The 22,138-nt window shown below is 41.0% G+C and overlaps 1 long non-coding RNA gene across 1 annotated transcript; it reads left to right on the top strand.

Annotated features, from left to right (window-relative positions):
* Nucleotides 1–560: 560 nt before the first annotated feature.
* LOC146513225 (uncharacterized) lies at nt 561–5,027 on the top strand. Its single transcript, XR_014875753.1, has 2 exons — nt 561–1,228; nt 4,657–5,027. It is a non-coding gene; the product is annotated as an uncharacterized LOC146513225 (long non-coding RNA).
* Nucleotides 5,028–22,138: the final 17,111 nt, after the last annotated feature.

Below are 22,138 nucleotides of genomic sequence, written 5' to 3'. Positions count from 1 at the left end.
GTCAACTTTATGCCCCCCCCCCCAAAAAAAAAAACACAACAAAAAAAACAAAGCACAATAAACAAACAAACAAAGAAGAATGCTGTATATAAGAGCTGCGTTTGAAAGTATGAGTGTTAGCCATAGTGGTACAGAATCTAGAGATCTCACTATACTATTAACTATCATTAAACTCTAAATATTCACCGCTGACAGAATTTGTTATCAAGCTCTACAAGTCCTTGAGTCCTTATTTGTTCTGTTCTAAAACGTAGTTGGACCAGCCCCAATAAAATGGTATCGATGGGATCTACGAAGGGCGTTTTCCATGTCTGACAGAAATGAATCCACAGTCTGTGGAATATTCCAGCTCACTGGTTTTCACAACAGTACGTTTGATGGATTCTTTTCCAAAGATGAAATATTTAAACTCACATGAACATGGATTCAATTATGTTTTCACCCAGTTATGACATAAACATGGAATCACACTGTGTGAAAACTTTGCATTTAGTGTGAACACACCATTACAGTTTGTTGCATTTCACTCAAATCAACAAAAGAATGCATTAAGTGGGGAAACAGGTGATGAGGGTATTTTAATCCAGTAGACATCACTATGAAAATGAAGTTATTTATGTGTGTTAAAAGATATCCAATACAAATGTCTTGCATTTTTATTAGAAACTAGTATTTACTGGTAAACATTTTAAGTCATAGTTATTGCCTGTCGTATGCCAAAATGCAGTAAGGCAGTGTGAAGTAGTCAGACACGAACGTCAAGGAAGGTGGTAGAGAAGCAGACTACGCAGACATTTCAGATTTCCAGAGGTGAGCAATTTATTTACAGTGAACTTAATTTAATATAACTTAACAAAACTTCCTCCCCCAATTCAATTCAATTCAATTCAATTCAATTCAATTCACAAAACTCAACATAACATGGATCTGGTGACACAGTTCACCTCTCCTCTCTCATGGATCTGGTAGAGACTGGCTTTAAATAGGGCCATCAATTTCCCTCCAATTGCCCAGCCAGTACCACTCACTCAACTGAGGGATCTAAAACTCTACACAGTTTATCCAAAAACACAAAACCTCTACACACTTCTAACATGCACATTTACACAACTAAATGGAGTATTAACGAAAGGAAAAACATTCAACAAATCCCTTTAAACCTTAACACAAACAAAAGGAAGCATCTCTATGGACAAAGAAACCCCTCCACTTGGTTTGACCTGCTGATGTCATGTTCAATTCAATTCAATTCAATTTTATTTATATAGCGCCAAATCACAACAAATGTCGCCTCAAGGCGCTTCATAGATACAGAGAAAAGCCCAACAATCATATGACCCCCTATGAGCAAGCACTTTGGCGACAGTGGGAAGGAAAAACTCCCTTTTAACAGGAAGAAACCTCCGGCAGAACCAGGCTCAGGGAGGGGCGGGGCCATCTGCTGCGACCGGTTGGGGTGAGAGAAGGAAGACAGGATAAAAGACATGCTGTGGAAGAGAGACAGAGATTAATAACAGATACGATTCAATACAGAGAGGTCTGTTAACACATAGTGAGTGAGAAAGGTGACTGGAAAGGAAAAACTCAATGCATCATGGGAATCCCCCGGCAGCCTACATCTATTGCAGCATAACTAAGGGAGGATTCAGGGTCACCTGGTCCAGCCCTAACTATATGCTTTAGCAAAAAGGAAAGTTTTAAGCCTAATCTTAAAAGTAGAGATAGTGTCTGTCTCCCGAATCCAAACTGGAAGCTGGTTCCACAGAAGAGGGGCCTGAAAACTGAAGGCTCTCCCTCCCATTCTACTTTTAAATACTCTAGGAACAACAAGTAGGCCTGCAGAGCGAGAGCGAAGTGCTCTAATAGGGTAATATGGTACTACAAGGTCATTAAGATAAGATGGGGCCTGATTATTTAAGACCTTGTATGTGAGGAGCGGGATTTTGAATTCAATTCTGGATTTAACAGGAAGCCAATGAAGGGAAGCCAAAACAGGAGAAATATGCTCTCTCTTTCTAGTCCCTGTCAGTACTCTTGCTGCAGCATTTTGGATTAGCTGAAGGCTTTTCAGTGAGTTTTTTGGACATCCTGATAATAATGAATTGCAGTAGTCCAGCCTGGAAGTAATAAATGCATGAACTAGTTTTTCAGCGTCACTCTGAGACAGGATATTTCTAATTTTAGCGATGTTGCGCAAATGGAAGAACGCAGTCTTACATATTTGTTTAATATGTGCGTTGAAGGACATATCCTGGTCAAAAATGACTCCAAGGTTCCTCACAGTGTTACTGGAGGCCAAGGTAATGCCATCCAGAGTAAGAATCTGGTTAGATACCATATTTCTAAGCTTTTCAGCGCCGAGTACAATGACCTCAGTTTTATCTGAGTTAAGAAGCAGAAAGTTAGTGGCCATCCAAGTCTTTATGTCTTTAAGACATTCCTGCAGTTTAACTAATTGGTGTGTGTTATCTGGCTTCATGGACAGATAGAGCTGGGTGTCATCTGCATAGCAGTGAAAATGTATGCTATGTCTTCTAATGATGCTGCCTAGGGGAAGCATGTATAATGTAAACAGAATTGGTCCTAGCACTGAACCCTGTGGAACTCCATAATTAACCTCAGTGTGTGAAGAGGACTCTCCATTTACATGCACACATTGGAGTCTATTAGATAGATATGATACAAACCACTGCAGTGCAATACCTGTAATACCTACAGCATGTTCTAATCGCTCTAATAGGATATTATGGTCAACAGTATCGAATGCTGCACTAAGGTCAAGAAGGACAAGCACAGAGATGAGTCCACTGTCAGAGGCCATAAGAAGATCATTTGTAACCTTCACTAAAGCTGTTTCTGTGCTGTGATGAACTCTGAAACCGGACTGAAACTCTTCAAATAAACCATTCCTCTGCAGATGATCTGTTAGCTGTTTGACAACTACTCTTTCAAGGATTTTTGATATGAAAGGAAGGTTGGAGATTGGCCTATAATTAGCTAAGACTGCTGGGTCTAGAGATGGCTTTTTGAGTAAAGGTTTAACTGCAGCCACCTTGAAGGCCTGTGGTACATAGCCGATTATTAGAGATAGGTTGATCATATATAAGATCGAAGAATTAATCAATGGCAGGACTTCTTTGAGCAGTTTTGTAGGAATGGGGTCTAAAAGACACGTTGATGGTTTGGAGGAAGTAATTATTGAAGTTAACTCAGAAAGATCGATTGGAGAAAAAGAGTCTAACTTAACATCAATGGAACTAAGAGTAGCTGTAGATAATATTACATCTGTGGGATGATTATTGGTAATTTTTTCTCTAATGATAAAAATTTTATTTGTGAAGAAGTTCATGAAGTCATCACTAGTTAACGTTAAAGGGATGGTTGGCTCAAAAGAGCTCTGACTTTTTGTCAGCCTGGCTACAGTGCTGAAGAGAAACCTGGGGTTGTTCTTATTTTCTTCAATCAGTGATGAGTAGTAAGCTGTTCTGGCTTTGCGGAGGGCTTTCTTATAAAGCAACAAACTATTTCTCCAGGCTAAATGATGATCCTCTAAATTTGTGACACGCCATTTCCTCTCCAGATTACGAGTCATCTGCTTTAGGGTACGTGTTTGAGAATTATACCACGGGGTCAGGTACTTCTGATTAGAGACCTTAGTTTTCACTGGAGCTACAGTATCCAGAGTCGTACGTAGTGAGGAGGTGAAATTATTAACAAGATAATCGACCTCTGTTGGGGTAGCGTTCAGATAGCTGCTCTGCTCTGTGTTGGTACAGGGCATTGACGATGATAACAGTGGCTGGATTATATTCTTAAACTTAGTTACAGCGCTTTCAGAAAGACATCTACTTTGATAAAGTCCACTCTCCACTGCTGCGTAATCAATTATTGTAAATGTAAATGTTATCAAGAAATGATCAGACAGGAGAGGGTTTTCAGGAAACACTGTTAAATGTTCAGTTTCTATGCCATATGTTAAAACAAGATCTAGAGTGTGATTAAAGTGGTGGGTGGGTTCTTTTACATTTTGAGAGAAACCAATTGAGTCTAACAACAGATTAAATGCCATGTTGAGGCTGTCATTTTTAGCATCAACATGGATGTTAAAATCACCCACAATAATTATTTTATCTGAGCTCAGAACTAAATTAGATATAAAGTCTGAGAAATCAGACAGAAACTCTGTGTAAGGCCCAGGTGGACGATAGATGATAACAAGTAAGACTGGTTTCTGAGTTTCACAGCTGGGGTGGACAATGTTAAGCATCAGGCTTTCAAATGAATTAAAAGTCTGTCTTGGTCTTTCATTAATTAATAGACTGGTGTGAAAAATTGCTGCCACACCGCCCCCTCGACCTGTGCTTCGAGATTTCTGGTAGTTAGAATGACTCGGGGGTGTTGATTCATTTAAACTAACATAATCATCCTGCTGCAACCAGGTTTCTGTAAGGCAGAGTAAATCAATTTGTTGATCAATTATTAAGTCATGTACTAACAGAGACTTGGAGGAGAGAGACCTAATATTTAATAATCCACATTTCACTGTTTTACTCTTTGGTTCAGATGTGGATACTGTATTGTTCTTTCTTTGTAAATGTTTAAGTTGTTTGTTGCTGGTTTTTAGTTTGTTTTTTGTCTTTTTGGAAGCAGACACAGTGTGTGACATCATCAGGACTTTAAAATGAGGAAATGCCAGGTGGGCGTTTCCCCACACCTGACCCTTATGAAGACTGAAAAGACAAACAAAGTAAGTATGAACAAATGACTTAATCTGTAACATAATAAAATATAAAGAAACATGTAACTGAGTATTTGTCTTAATTTGCAGAATGTTTGATTTGCCGGCAACAGAACGCTTACACAAACAAACCCGGGATAGTGAGTGAAGCAATGTTACTTGACAAATAGCAAATTATAGAAAATACATAGAAACAGAATAATATGTACAATGTGCAAAAAAAGGTAAACACATATGGGACAAATGGAGAGCATTGCAACTGCTCCTCCACTTTGTCACAGGCAGTAAAGCTATTTCTGCCATGGGAACTCATGGGGTCAGTTTTGGGTACAGGAACTGGAGCCACGAGAGAGTGGAAAAACCCTAAAACAGGAAACAAACTAGTGCAAGACCATGACACTGCCATAAAGTTTAACCTTTAAATGAGGTCCTATCTCATTAAAAATACACAAATTTTCCTTTGATACACTGGGTGTGTATTTTAAACATTTTCATTTCACTCTTAGTGCAATACACATGGAAGCAAAAATCCCAAAATCTCAAAATGTTTTCACAAAACAACATGAACAATGAAAAACAGAGTGATTCTTTCACACTGAACGGTGGCACGGTGGTTAGCACTGTTGCCGCACAGCAAGAAGGTCCTGAGTTCAATTCCACCATCAGGCCGGGGTCTTTCTGTGTGGAGTTTGCATGTTCTCCCCGTGTTTGCGTGGGTTCCCTCCAGGTACTCCGGCTTCCTCCCACCGTCCAAAGACATGCAGCTTGTGGGGATAGGTTAATTGGATAATCCAAATTGTCACTAGGTGTGAATGTGCGAGTGAAAGTGAGTGCGAATGGTTGTCTGTCTCTGTGTGTTGGCCGATAGACTGGCGACCTGTCCAGAGTGTACCCCGCCTCTCGCCCTATGACAGCTGGGATAGGCTCCAGCGCCCCCCGTGACCCTGAAAAGGATAAGCGGAAGCGAATGGATGGATGGATTCCCAAATTCAGTGAAATATGTTTGTCATCCAGTGACACTCTACAGTTATTTAGAGGAAGTGCTTCTAGTTGAGACTGCAAACTCACCTGAGGGTCTTCTTGTTACACCCAGGAGAAATCCTTCTTTGCTTTATTGAGCTGCATCTTTAACTGTGTAAAAAGAGACACAGAACCTGTGACACAGTAACTACCTTCATTAGGAATAAATGGTTGGTTGATCACCAGCTCGGGTTTAGAAATCTTTGTCAATCAAAGCCTTTCAATACACAATGCAAAGGAATAATTTAAAACTGTGTCATGTGCTTGGAAATTTAAGGTGAAATGAATATATATCGTAATGGTTGAGGTTTTTGTCACAGGATTTAATTTGCGGATAGTATTATGTAACCCACAATATCAAGCATGCATTTATTTGTTCTGTAAACTAAAATATTCTGAACATAGTGCATCAAATATTGTATTTGAAGAAGTGAGAGTTCAGTGGATTTAAACCATGAATAATAATACTACATGCATATGTATGGGTGACTCCATATCCTGGCTGCTGCGGAGCTGATGATGTTAACATTTTTCAAAAAATCTAGTTAGAGAGTGTTGACGGATACAGATCCTTTAAGAAGTCAGTAATGCATCTCCAGCATATTGAGAAGCTGATTAACGTTTAATACTAGGTCAGTTGTTTCTTAACAGCAGTAACGTCTTGCACTGTATGTGCAGACATTGGCCTGATTATTCATACACCCACATTTCACCCACGTTTCTTTTACATGAAGTAAAGTTTGACATATTGTTGCCACTGTTTTATATATTTCTATATAATATAATCAAGGACTATCAAGATAAAACTCAATACTGATAATACAGATTGGCATGTCTTCAGGCAGCTTACCATTTATATAATGAAGTTATGTTTCAGTTTTATTTGTTATATGCAAGTTAGCACAGGGTCAACATTGCAATGAAATGTGTTTGATGAGCAGCAGTCACTCAGCAGCATGATACAGTAGAAGAAAATATAATAAAAGTGTGAAAGGAAGTGATAGATACCCTTTTTTTTTTGTGAAATATTGATATCACACGATGACAGGTCAGAGATATTTCAAGCTGCCCATCCTATCCACTATCCACAATCTGAAGGATCACAGTCACAGTGAGTAGAGCAGGTGTTCAGCAGGAAGACAGTATTCTGGTTTTGAGGGCAAGGAAAAATACTACTCATACTACGTGTGGGCTTTTGGATACCAAGTTCAGGACCCGTCTGCATGAGGAGTATAATCTCACAGTTAAGCGACCAGTCTGGAAGGCACTGTTGTGTTAAATGCCAAGCCCTAATACATTTGTCACAGTCTGGCTGAGACTGTGTGGAGTGAGGAGGTGGACCCAAGTGCAGACACGTGAAGAGACAAAACTTGACCTAACAAAAAATGAGCAAAAATAATACAAACAAAGGGCGAGGGCGAAAACTAAACCTAAACTGGGTGAACTAAGGCTAAACATAAAAAACTATGGAACGTGAACAAGAACATAGAAACCTGACATGAAGTCCTGGCGTGATGTGGAAACAACGCAGGACAACAGACGAGGAATGAACGGAAACACACAGACTAAATGCACTCTGGAGGTGATCAGGGGAAGTGGAAACACATGGGGAAACAGGAAGCATAATGGGATGCAGACATGGCAACATGAGCCTGACACAGAAGACATAGGTCGTGTCCAAATTCATGGGCTGCATCCTCCTGAGGCCGCATTTGTAGACCGATTACGTCACAGCGACGCGCCGAAGGCTGTCCAAATTCGTAGACTCCTCCGAATGCAGCCGACAAATGCGTCCTCCTTTTCCCCGAATTTGAAGGATGGGTCGGGTGTGTCCTTCTTGGCCCACCATATCCCAGAATTCATAGCGTGGCCCAGCCAAGCTCCAGTTTCCAGCAATGGCGGCCGCTGTTAAGTTCTAAAATTACTCTTATTAATCTTTCTGGGCCACAAAATAAACTTTAAACATATTTTCAGGCGAGAATGTGGGTTAGCTCGTTGATAATTAAAAATGAACACAAAAAACGGAGAAAGATTTCGGGTCCATTTTCGATTTTCGTGCCGTGGCGCTGACAACTGGAAATACTCTGAATTAAGGGCGGGAGTAGATCGAGAAGGCTAGACCGTCCAATTCCATAGCCGTTTACTTCTGGCCTACCCGACCTCCTGAGGACCCGGCCCACGTAGACCGCGAAGGCCGGGTCCTCAGGAGGATGCAGCCCATGAATTTGGACACGACCATAGGCTGTATCCCAATTCAGGGTCTGCAGCCTTAAAGTACGCAGCCTTAACGATCCTCAAGGGCCGCGTACTCAAAGACCGCTGAGGCCGGAAGTGCGAGGCTTGTGAAATGGGACGGTCTAGCCTCCGTCGCGCTGCCCAGGTTGCCTCGCAACCATGATACAAACAGCTGGAAACGTTTCATACAGCTTTGTTTGACAGAAATGAGGGAGAACATCTTTTGTTCATTTGTTTGTTTGTTTCTCTGTAAGATGCTCAGCTATTGAACGGCGTATATTTTAAAGGCTGTAAAACCAAGTTAGTACAAACGTCACTAATGTCACATAACTTTGCCGACATGTGACCAACAGTAATGTTTTAATGTTCTTCGTTATTAAACATTTGCACATAAATAAGTGACATAATATTCAGTACTTACTTAAGTTTACTCTTCGGGTGCCCCTCATCCACCGTCTCTTTTTCGGCAAAATTATCCACACCCACAGCCACGCTATGCATTCTGGGATATGTTGGGCCAAGAAGTCTACACCGCCACGTCCTTAAAATTCAGGGAAATGAAGGACGCATTTTAGGGCCGCATTTAGAGCAGCCTTCGAATTGGGACAGCCTTTGTCGCGTCGCGGTGACATAATCGGCCTTAAAATGCGGCCTTTAAGGCTGCAGACCCTGAATTGGGATACAGCCGTAGACATCAAACACATGAAGGGTGAGGGAGACTTAAACACAGGAGGTGAAGACACAAGGGGAATCTAAGAAATAATGAACTATAACAACAACCTAAGCATAATAGAAATGAACTTAGATAATCTAATGAACTTAAACATAAACATATAATAAAAATTTAAAACGTGATCCAGGATCATGACAGAATTTCAAATAGAATTTCACATGAAATATTACAACGAACTGCAAAGATACTTAGACAGTTGGATAGTCCAATATATGATCTATGTCTTATAAGCACTTTTCCTTGACCTTGATTGGAAATGGATGATGGATAATTGGGAACTGTGTCTGAACTAAATGTAACTGTAATGCACCTACGCTACGCTGCGTAACAATGGTGGATGTTGTTGCTGTGGTGAAACTACAATATCATTAAGATGTACTACAAATCTATAAATATGGACCAATAAAGTGAAATGTAATGCTTGTTGTTACAATAGACTATGTGCACGTTAGCATATGCTACCTCCGGTGCGGAAACTCCTGTGGGGAGCTTTGTTTCCGGTGTCCTATTCGCGCCTGGTTTACGGTCCAAAACAAGTTAAGCAAATGAATGAATCAAGCGGCGATTTACACTTTATAGATGTCTCGGGCATTTACCCAATATATCTGTAAATGATGTTCATCGACTTGTCGATATTTTTTCCCCGCGCCTCAGAGCAAAATAGAAAAGGGATTCAAATGTTATATTTCTCAGCTGTCCTTCGTTTATTGCGGGTGTTATGTTCTAAAAATAACCAGCGATAGGTGAAATCAAGTAGCCAAGTTTATTTTTTGACGGTGCAAAATGTTTCGTGGACATCGTGGACATACAGCACTGCACTTCAGAGTCACACTGCTAGCGATCGATGCAGCGATTCTGTACAGGAGAGACGTCACGGAGGAGATCGTCTGCAGCGATCAGGACGCAGGACACAATGTGATGTAAAAAATAAGCATGCAAACTTGCACTAAAAAATCTGTGAAAGAGTGAGGTGAAAGGTGAACCGTGTTATAGTGAGGGACCGCTGTAATTTTTAAGGTAAGTCACAACATACCCTTCATACATACTAATGTATAGAAACCCTTACCAGCAATCATTCATTTTTGTGTGGCTTTTTTCACGGTTTGTTAACATGCTGTGTAGGTGTGTACTTGACTAGCTGATATCGACATAACGGGGAAAACATCTGGTTTGACTATTCTTCACCTGTAGTTTGAATGCTGAACATTTGCCTGTTTAAATCATAAGATAAGTCACTATACAGAGATGTGCTTCTGAATGTGGACGATGTGTCGTCTGCTGCAGTAATGCAGTTCTTGTGTTGAGTGATGTAAACAACTGATCGATCTAAACTCTTTAAACGTCAAAATTGATCATTAGATTTTTTATGACACAACAGTGGTGAGTGTTCCCACCTTGTGCTCTTTGTAACTTAACGCGATCTTTCCGTTTTGGACATGATTGTGGAGTATATCTTCGCAGTAGCGATTGACCGCAAAGTAAAGCTACCGGAAATGTACAACCCCACATCCGGTCTCAAACCAGGAAGTTAGCATTTTCTCGTGCAAAGGGTCAATTAGATTACTTGGGGATCACTGCGCAGGCAATTTCTTCAACAGTTTTAATTCACAGCCCTCTACTGCCTGCTCCACCACACACCATGGCCTTCACACCCCCCTGTTACCTTTAATGATTTTGCCCTTTTCCCCTTCTTCCCCCCTTTGTTAACAATAATAACAATAATAAACTAAAAATGAACCAAATGTGGAAGTGGACGATGCAATCATCTCTATTCCACAGAAAGCTTATTTCCATCTTAGATAGTAATGGCTTCACGGTGAGTCTTTTATTTGTCAAGTGCATTTAACACAGTCCAGCCTGCTGCTACTGAGAGAAAGATATCTCCGAAATTACTGACAGTCATCAGTCTGATTTGGTCATGTGTAGTACAGGAGCTCTATAAGGGACTGTGCAATCTCCGTTTCTTTTCACCCTTTAAAATGAAAGTGTGTGAAAGTTAAACACTCTTGATTGGTTAACAGGAGAGGTAAAAGCAAAACTGCCTTTTGCATTCATAAATTGTTTTTATCTTAATGAAAACAAAATATGTCCTTCTCCCAGTTTGTATAGGTCAGCCCTGTGCCACGCCTCCTCTAGAATGGCTTCTCGCTCCTGTCCTACAGACGCATTTTAGGAATTGAAACATGCTTCAACATTGCATTCTTAAGGAGAAAAATGAGCAGAGCCCCATGGCTAGAGTCCAGAAATCCAAGTCCTTACTTTAGCAAGCCAAACGTTAATCATCAATCACTAAAGTGATCATTTCCAGCAAGAGGCAAGCTCACCTGTGTGCGTGTGTGGTATCACTCTGTCCTGTCTTGAGTGCTGTCTTCTCTCTTGTGGACATCAGGGAGAGTGGTCAAAGCTGTCATAATGATATTTAGGGAAAGATTTACAGTCTGTGCCAGCGGACGATGTCTGATTACCAGGGTAAGACCAGTTCTATGAAAACTGAGAAATTCTCATCATCAGAAGTCCCCTCTCCTACCACCAGACTCAGAAGCTCCACCACCACATCTCACTTCAAATATAAAGTCTCCTGATCAGTTTTAATGCCTCACACCAGGCATTCTCAATGTATTTCTTTTATGTGCCTATACAAGCAGGGTGAAAAAACTCACCCAGTTTTCAGGGACCTTGAGAAACTCTGGTAACCACACATTCTTCTTAGTGGTTTGATTCCTGGCTCCTCCAGTCTGCATGCCAAGATACTAACCCTAAGTTGCTCTCTGATGCATCCCTCAGAGTATGAATGTGTATGAATGTTAATTAGGAAGCACTAAAAAAGCTTAGAAGAAAGTGCTTGGGTCTAGGTGCGTTTTCCCCTTCTGGGGGCGAGGGTACCTGGACCTGGGGTTGCTTGACGGACCCCTTCTGGGGGGTGGGGAGCCCTCAGGCCTCTGGCCCGGGGCTCGGTCCACTCTGGCACAGCTGGCTGACGGCAGAGCCCGCGGACACATCACTACAGCCCCCTCTGGCTTCTGAGCCGCGACTACTGGCTGACCCCTCATCTGGGGCTCTCCTCAGCTCTTCCCAGGAGGGTGGCACAGTTGCCCCACTGATGGTCCTTCTTGGACTCTTGCACTCTGAGGGCCTCTGGATGTCTGGGGCCTGGATCTCCTTCCATGCCTGCTTCATACCCTGGGGGACGGGGCTATGGCTCCAAACCACCCCCTAGCAGACTGTTACATGGAGAAACCTTTTGAATACAAGCGCTCTCATCCACACAGGTGTGCACACAGTTGTGCACACAGGTGTACACACGGGTGTTCACAGACACAAAGTACACCTTTCTTGCTGCTACCTCAAAGCACATTGTGCGCTGTTGGTCTTGCGTGGTGCACAATAACATTCAGTATTTGGTATTTACTGTTATTTGCACTTAGCTAGATTATTGCGATGGTGTTGTTTATTATGTTGCTGTCTTTTTTGCTTGTTTTCTCTTCTTTTTTTCTTCTTTCACAGGTGATCCAGGAGATGTTTTTAAGTGTCCTCTCTCACTGTCCCCCTTCTCCTGTTTTTCTTTCCCTTCCTCTCTTTCTTTCTTTCTCCCAAGAGCAACAAAACGCGTTTAACAGTTTAAAACAAGAACTGTCATCCGCTCCAGTACTACAGCTTTACGACCCAAACAAACCCCAAAAGATCTCAGCAGATGCCTCTTCATATGGGTTGGGGGCAGTTTTGCTACAGAAGGCAAGGCAAGGCAAGTTTATTTGTATAGCACAATTCAACAACAAGGTGATTCAAAGTGCTTTACAGAGACATTAGAAACAAAAACAAATAAAAAGCATGATTTAAAATTGATTAAAACAAGCAAACAAACTAACTAATTAACAAACAAACAAACAAACAAAACAGTATATAAAATCAAAACAGATAAAATCAGTAATTAAAATGTGAGTTTTGAAATTTAAGCCTAAGTGTGGATTTGGTGCTTTATTCAAATGCAGCTGAGAACAGGTGAGTCTTCAACCTGGATTTAAATAAACTGAGTGTTTCAGCTGATCGGAGGCTTTCTGGGAGTTTGTTCCAGATATATGGAGCATAAAAGCTGAATGCGGCTTCTCCGTGTCTGGTTCTGACTCTGGGAACTGATAAAAGACCGGATCCAGATGACCTGAGGGATCTGGAAGGTTCATACAGAAAGACAATGATGTGTGGTCACCAGTCACGTATGCCTCACGATCATTGACACCCACAGAGCAGCGATATGCTCGGCTGGTAAAAGAAGCGCTAGCGCTCACCTGGGCCTGTGAAAGATTCAGTGACACACAGTGTGATGCCCAGAGACAATCATCTTATGGAGGACACTGATATTTATGTTGACACAGTGCTGGAGGGCTTTCCTACTAGCACCAAATATCTTGCAGATCTCCGTGAGCAGCTACAGTCTGACAGCGTCTGTTCCCAAGTCATGAAGTTCTGTGCAGAGGGCTGGCCAGAAAGAGCAGTAGTGAGTGTACACAATGGACTACTACTGCGAGGCACAAGGTTGGTCATACCTGCAAACAGTTTTGGACAAAATACACGAGGGTCACTAAGGGGTAGTTAAGTGTCGAGAACGCGCCCGACAAGCAGTGTGGTGGCCAGGCTTAAGTAATCAGATCAGTGAACTTGTCCTTAAGTGCAGGCTGTGCATAGAGTCAATGTGAGGGAACCTCTTATGCCCACACGTTTACCTGAGAGGCCGTGGCAGAATTTAGGAGCTGATTTGTTCACACTAAAAGACAAAAACTATCTGTTGGTAGTAGATTATTTCTCGAGATATGTCGAGATTGCTCAACTCAGCCCAACTCGTTCAGCCAATGTGATTGTGCATTTAAAGTCAATATTTGCACGCCATGGGATACCTGAAACATTGATTACCGATAATGGCCCACAATTTGCATGTCAAGAAATTAAAGACTTTGCAAAGGACTGCTGTTGTGAGCATGTCACCAGTAGTCCCAGGTACCTGCAGAGCAACGGTGAGGCGGAGAGGGGCGTCCAGACAATCAAAAATCTCCTCAAAAAAGCCAGCGATCCATACAAAGCATTGCTGGCATACAGAACAACAACGCTGGCGAATGGCTACAGCCTGGCTCAACTTCTCATGGGGCGCAGGCTTTGTACTACTTTACCAATGCTTCCTGAAACCTTAGAGCCATGTCTGCCTGATTTTCAGCAGATTTGTCATTCTGAGAGAGAGAAAAGGCTGAGACAAACCGAATGTTTTAACAAAAGACATAGAACAAGAAAGCTGGATAAATTGGTGCCAGGGCAACCAGCCTGGATCACGGATGCAAAAACACAAGGCACAGTGACATCAGTCCACCCGACTCCACGATCGTACATCATCAGTGGACCCCAAGGGACAATCAGAAGGAACCGCAGTCATCTCGTGCCGATCCCACAAACAGAGACTCAAACCGACGCAAAACAGATCCAGTCCACTCCTACAGAGACTGTTTCTGAGCCAAGCACACCCCATACACCAGGTGTGGTTAGAACCCGGTCTGATAGGGAAGTGATTAAACCAAAAAGACTTGATCTGTGAAGCTAATTGTTTGGGAAGAAAAGAGTTCGTATTTTGAAATGCTAAGTTTTGGTTTTGAGAGTAGCAGGTTTAAAAGGGAAAATGGTTTGACATCTGTTACAAGAGAAAAGAAAGTGTTTATGAAAATACCAGGTTTATGTTACCTGAAATGCTGGGGTATGTCTGTATTGAAAAAAGGTCTTGCAGTTATGTTTTGTTTGAAGAGCAAAATAATGTACCAGCCTAACTTCAGTAAGGGGGATGTGGTGTAATCTATATTGATGTACATGCATGCGCCACTAGGCGGCAGTACTTACCGACTAAACAGGTAATAACAGCCAAATAAACAGCACGAGAGCAAGCTGTATTAAAAAGATTGTTGTTGCTCCACGTTATCGCTTGAGCAGGAGTTTTATTCAAGAGCCCAACACAACAGACAAAATATTGCTAAAAGAGATTTTTTCCTGTATGGACATCTGACAAAATCTGTACCACAGTTGATGAAGGATTTTGGTTTGAGTCGGTCCAGTCTTTAATGCGCCATGAACATGTGTTGTACGTAATAAGATGAGATGCTTGCTAGAGGCTTGGCAGATCGATATCGATTGGTATCATATCGATACCAATGTTGGCATTAGTATTGGACTGATACTAGCACAATTGATTAATTGATTGATTGATATTTTGCTGATATCCTCTCACTTAGGTTTGTAGCCTTTATTGGGTTCAATTATTTCTTTTGGAAATCAGAAAATTCACTCTTTCAAACTCTTACAAACTCTTTCATATTTATTTTATAGCTTATAGTACATTTAAACCACAGAAGTGCTTTAAAGACAGGTTTCTAAATACATGTTTCTAAATGTTAACTCATTATTTCTGTGAAGGTTCTCAGTCATCCAGGTCATCGTAGTCTAAGGAGCTTGGAAAGAAAAGCGTCTGGACTTCTTTAAGTTGCTTGAAGACGTTTCACCTCTCATCCGAGAAGCTTCTTCAGTTCTAAGGTCAAATGGTGGAGAGTCCCAGATTTAAACCCAGTGGGAGTTTTCCCCAAAGAGGGGAACACACACATGTAAAGGAAGCACTTAAAACATGCGGTTATCCTAATTGGGCATTTGTAAAGTCAGCAAAGATGCACAGAAAAGAAGATCAGACACCAGCTAGGGAGGATAAGAAACGCAGATGCAACAACATTGTCATCCCCTGTGTAGCTGAGAACCCTGCCACCCGCGAGGGGTTCAGGGCTGTTTCAAAACACTTGGTGAATACCCTTTGGGGCAAGTACCTGCCCGGGTGGGAGGGTCTGATATTTGTATGCTATGCCCCGAAGAACCTGTGTTCAGAAATAAGCATCCTACAGATCTACTGACGTAAACCATTCATCCTGTCAAACAGATCAGAACAGCATATCTCGTGACAGCATTCTGAATTTGTATTTCCTGAGATGAAAATTGAGAGAATATAAATCCAGTATGGGATCACCCTTACTTATTAAGAAATATCTGGACAAGAAGCTTAGAATCATTTCTACTTCTGGTAAAATTTTTATTGCTCCTCAGTTTAAGAGAGATTACATTTTTCTAATTTTTCTTGCAGCCACTGAAAACCCAACACTGCACTGTTTCAAATGCTATAATCCTTGGTAACAGTGAACAAACAGGGATGGACTGTACACGTGTGCATTCTTCCACAAGCGGCAGTATTAAAGAGCACTGACGCTTGAAGTTGAAAACTCATGGAGCTGCGCCTTCTTTGGGTACAAACTGACCTGCCCTTTATGATTTTTCCTTTGTTGCACACAGTGTGCCCTCAGCCTTACTCTTGACTACGACAGTGGCCTTTTTATTGTAAAAACATGTAAAATGCTTTTGTGCTTTGGATGACGCATACCTCTCCCTCTGAACTGAACCCACTAGCAAAAAGAGGGAGTAAATAAATTGAAGAGCACTGAGGGAACTTGTGCTCCTTCAGTGTGTATCAGGAGGAAATTATTGGCTCTTACATCTTCCTCACTCTTGGGCGGAGGAAAGAACAGAGAAAGAGCTTCCCGAGTGCTCAGGGGAGAGATCTCCATGAGGGGTTTGCTGTGGTTTCAAAAAGTGCTTTTGAGGCCACTAACACTCACTCAGTGCCTCTCTAGGATACAGCTTGGCATTGAATCTGGGGTCTACAACCAATATGTGGGCATGTTTTGCACCCATAAAGATGATGAAGAGGACATGGGTTGATTCCCCCAAGATGGTCAACCCAGAACTAGTTGGGCGAGGGTGAGACGTGATGTCCATACTGCCACCAGTGTTCCCCTGAGAGGATCCAGTGCTGCTACACAAAGACATGCTCAGTTGATTCAAATCAATTCACTTTGCTTCACTTCAGTTCGATTCAAATAAATTCCTTTCAAATCAAATTCAGGTTCATTAACATAGTCACAACAGTTGCCTCAAGGGGATTAATGTTGTAAGATACAGATCGTAGTCCAATAATCATATAACCCACTAACTTTAAAGTTTAACAGGAAAAAAACTCTTCGGGAAATATTTACTTTTAAGGGAATAGTTCTGTATTTTGTATATATACATTTGTTTTTTTTGCAATCGTACTTTAAGAAGTTTCCAGTACAGCAAAAATAACACAAGTTAATTCTTCCTTACCCTTGGGTTAGGGTCGTTTTAGGGTCATCTTGAAAGAAAGGAAGATGTGAAATGTACAAATGAGATCTGACGTCAAATGTGACATGATATTAGGATACAAACTACAATGAGAAATTTAGAATTCCATATACCAGTATCATTTCCTAAATGTTGCCAAAACAAACAAAGCCAGTAGAATTTTAAAGATAAAAAACTGCATTTAACCAGTGAAGCAGTGTGTAGGGACAGTACGTTGCTCCAGGGTATCACAGGAGCCATTCAGTAGATTTGAACCCCCAACCTTCCAATTATGGGGCAACCACTTTACTTACTGAGCTATCCCTGGACATTGACCTCGTTTAAATTTGAAGAAGGGACCTGATATTTAGAAAATTCAAAAAATCATTCCCTATTTGCCTATGTGTTGTCAAACAAACCAGTCAGAAACATAGTATTTAATAGCTTAAAGGAGCATTATTATCACTTTGACCTTCAAACCAATTGATTGACCTTGAAGAAGAGGTCAGAGGTCAAATTTGACATGATATTTTAAATCTTTGTACATGTTCACAGTATAGACCACACTTGTAAGAATCATAGTTTCTCGTTTAAAAAGCGTTTTGCCAGGTTTTAACCAATAAATCAGTAAGTTGATCTTGAAGACTTTAGAAGATGGAAGCCAGATTTTAATGGATTGTTAACATGACCACATTCTAGACCCCTACAAAGGTTTATCCGAATTAATTCAAAACTTTTCAAACCATTTTATTAAAAATGTTGACATGAATGTTGACATGCACGCAAGTGCAATGATATACTACTTTTTACAGTGAGGGGTTCACAATGTTTCAGATAATTGGTCCATAGAACGCAAGTGTGCTCACACCACAAATCATTTCAGTTTTTAAACTTCTCTTTAGTGTGAGACCCTTTACATACTGTGTTAAAGACACACAACAATTAATATAATATGGAATGATGAAGCATCTGAAACTTAGAATATGCAAGGACTTTAATAAAAACTTGCATGGCATGACTTTAAATTTAGAAAGTGGCAATCATCCCACAGGAAGGAATGAAAACGAGAGAAAGGCCACATATGCAAAATACAAATGTTTAAAAGTTTATTCACTTTACTGAATAAAGTTACAGTTCTAATATTATGATTTCTCATCCCATCCCCTCCCAGCAGAGAAAACTGGATAAAACAGCTAAACAGGATAAAACAGCTAAACAGGATTAAACAGCTAAACAGGATAAAACAGCTAAACAGGATTAAACAGCTAAACAGGATAAAACAGCTAAACAGGATTAAACAGCTAAACAGGATTAAACAGCTAAACAGGATAAAACAGCTAAACAGGATTAAACAGCTAAACAGGATAAAACAGCTAAACAGGATAAAACAGCTAAACAGGATTAAACAGCTAAACAGGATTAAACAGCTAGCCCAACTGCTGTGTTCGATGATGAACCATCAGGCTCCTCAGAACAGCTAATTCAATATGTAGAATCTTCCAGGTATTCATGTCAGTGAAGAAAAATACTTCATACTTTCCTCACCAGTAAAGCCAGAATACTAAAGCCAGAGTGACACCTGTATCATGCCCTCCTTTCTCATAGAACAGAAAAACAGTAAAGTAAGCTTGACTGTGCAGCACACCGAGCCTAAACGAATTCTCTCTTACAAAGAGCAGCAGGACGAGTAACAAATGAACACAATGTGAAATGGATGGATGTGAAAAGCACAATATGCAGCCGTGTGAAAAATAAAAACATGGAATTAAAACTGATCTTTTTTGACATATTAGAACAAGAAAACATCTTAACTGACAAGCTTCCTACACAAAAAGATTTTCTGTTTGAACAACACCAACAGGAAAATAGTTTTGAATTTATTTAACAGAAAATATCTGTTGATGTAAAAACATTTGGTCCTCTTTGTGAAATTTCTCTGACATCAGCTTGCTGATCTTTGCTCCTTTTTTGTAGTTGAGGAAACTCTATGTGAACAGGTTAGTTATGAGACAACAGATTGAGGGTCATGTCATATCTTTGCTCTTCCTACGTCTGCATTCTTCTGGACAGAGATCTCAGATATTGTTTCTGGGATCTGGAGCCACTCACCCAGTGCTCCAATTAACATGGGAACCACTGTTGCCTTTACCTTCCACATTTCCTCTAGCTCCTCTCTCAGCTATTTGTATTCCTCAAGCTTTTCCTGTTCCTTTTTCCTGATGGGTTGCTATCCTTGATGATGTTGCTATCCCTTAGTATAGCTACATCTATCATTACTGCCGTCTTTGTCTGCTTGTCCACCACTACTATGTCCGGTTGACTAGCCATCACCAGTTTGTCCGTCTGTATCTGGAAGTCTCACTGGAATTTAGCTTGGTCAGTTTCTCATTTTGACCTCGGGACTTCCAGGCCATGGCACAGATGTTCCTGTATATTATTCTGGCCACTTGATTAGACTGTTCCATGTATGCCCTACCACCTAGTGTCTTGTACCCTGTTGTTATGTGCTGGATTGTCTCAGGGGCATCGCTTGTTTGATGTGGTAGACCAGGTAAGACCAGACTTCTATCGATCTTGTGCTTGGAACTTGTCCCGGTGCTGCCATGATTAGTGGCTCTGTGCTGACTTTCTATGGCATTTTTTTGTGCCACTATTCTGAGCACACGTAAAAAAAATGTGAAAATATCTTAAACGTTTATTTTGTGACCCAGAAAAAGTAATATTTCAAACTCTGCTACTCTGTGTTCCTCCGCTACTGCCTCGTTTGAGTTTAGGACGAAATAGATTCTGGGATATTGCATTTTGTCATTTTGAGCTGATTTGAGACCAAAACAGCCAATCAGATTTTTTTGCATCCAAGTCTGTGATTGGCTGGTTTTGTGGCACAAATATAACGGCGTACAGAAAGAGTTGAACGCACACGGGCAGAAATGTTGAGAGCGCAAGCAACACATTGCGAGCAAGCACAAATACAAAAACTGAGCGAGAGGTGCTGCTATTGTGTGTGTGGATAATAGCAAACACTGAAATACATTTTTTGCACGCAGCAATGAGTTTTGTTCACTCAAATTTAGCTTTTCTTTGCTCAAAATAAATTTCGCCTCAAAATGCAACACTTGCACCTGCAAATATTTTTTACGTGCGATCAGAATAGTGACACAAAAAGAACGCCATATCTTTCAGTCCAGCTTAGTCCAGCTACTGGTAGGATTTCTGGATGTCGGCCCTTTCTTCTGTCTGACAGTGGTATACACTGGGCAGGGGCCTCTCCTTCTATTATTGTTTTTCTCCTTGCTCCTCTTCTTTCCCGGGTTGCTCGTGCTTAAAGTATTCCCTAAGCATGTGCTCAGTTGTGGCCATTTTCCTGATGTACTCATGGGTGTTTGTTGTTTCATAAAAACAACATTGAAAAGGATGTCTATTTCAATAGTGGGAGTTAAATTTTGGAATGAGTTAAAAGAACAAATAAAGATCAGTAGTGATATAAACCAGTTTAAAATAAAACTCAAAAAAGAAATTTTAAATAAGTATAAGAATGAAGAAAATGCAATTAACCAAAGACAGCAGTCAAACTGATGTTTATTTTCTTCTGCAAATTAGCAAATCTAAATATAGTTTTAGTTGAACATGAGAAAATATTTTTTGTGATGTTATGTTCTAAGTTGAAGGCGTTGTATACGTTTTTGTTGTTCAAATTTAGATGATGAGGATGTAAACCTGAGGGGGTAGGGCTAAATAAGTATATACTTCTGCCTACTCCTTTTCAAACAACTGCATGGAAAGATTTTATGAAATGTTTGAAATAAAAATGAACTGAACTGAACTTTGTAGGTGTTTTGACACTCACTAGTCCTCAGGCTCCTTCTGTTCACTTAGTGTACAGTCTCAGTGTGCTGGACTGACAATTTCAATTCAATTCAATTCAATTTTATTTCTATAGCGCCAAATCACAACAAAAGTCGCCTCAAGGTGCTTCATAGATACAGAGAAAAACCCAACAATCATATGACCCCCTATGAGCAGCACTTTGGCGACAGTGGGAAGGAAAAACTCCCTTTTAACAGGAAGAAACCTCCGGCAGAACCAGGCTCAGGGAGGGGCGGCCATCTGCTGCGACCGGTTGGGGTGAGAGAAGGAAGACAGCTGGCAGGGCATAGGTGTTGATTGCCCAGATCTTGTTCTTCCCATTCACCTGACACCTCTCTGCGGGTATTTGGTAGTTGTGCCTTTCCTACCAGCTTCTTAATGATTCCCATTTGCCTGTGGGATTCCAAGGTACTTGTAGCTGTGCTCAGTGGTAGTGAGATGTTTTTGATGTATTTTTGCCAGTTCCTTAGCTCCTATGATGCCTGACAGGAGTTTCCATGCTGCTATTGGTCAATTATTGGCTTGTAGTTGGATGGAAACTGTCCATTCTGTGGACTTTTGGGAATCAGGACTCATCCAACTGGTTCATTTGTGGTGCTCATGGAGTGCAGTTAGCTTCTTTAGCTAATAGGCGTGTGAATCATGTCAGGGGCTGGTGCTGTTCATCATGCTTGAGATTCTTTCTTGGATGTCTGCCATTGTGATGGTTACTGGACCCTGCTGAGGGAGATTGCTGTGGTCTACTCTTAGATCCCCTATGCCACTGAGCATTGTTATTATCGGTTGCATCCTTGACCCATGTGCTCTTCCAGTATTGCGCCATCTCCAGCCTTGGTGGGGCTTTTCCCATATTGTTCCTCTGCTCCTGAGTACACTTTGGATGGTTCAGAGGAAATATCTTATGTATTCGCCTGACTCCTCTCTCTCTATTATCCCTCTTCAGGTGGCTGCTTCTTGTAGCTGTTCATCTTGTAGCCAAGCATCACAGTGATCACTGTTGTCGTGTCTTCAACAAACCAGTTGTTCTTGCGGCTTTGTACCATGTACTTAGAGGGTTGGAAGATCATATCTCCCCCTGACCTGATGTTCTGGTACCTTGTCGGTTTTATTTACTGAGGATTATAATTAAGTTCAATTAAATTTGAAATATTTATTTCTTTCCTATGTAACTTCTATGAGAGTATGTAAAGAGCCTGAAACAGAAACTCTGCCTAACCAATTTATTTTGGAAATACATATAATTATGTAGTTATACATAATTCATTTCAACAGTGTCATTAACCCTTTAAGACCTACCATAGAACCAAGTCCGCCAGAGCTTATATTATATTTTTACATGCTGT

This window comes from Neolamprologus multifasciatus, chromosome 8 (assembly GCF_963576455.1).
Source record: "Neolamprologus multifasciatus chromosome 8, fNeoMul1.2, whole genome shotgun sequence".
Taxonomy (NCBI): Eukaryota; Metazoa; Chordata; class Actinopteri; order Cichliformes; family Cichlidae; genus Neolamprologus; species Neolamprologus multifasciatus.
This window is presented reverse-complemented; position numbering and strand designations above follow the sequence as displayed.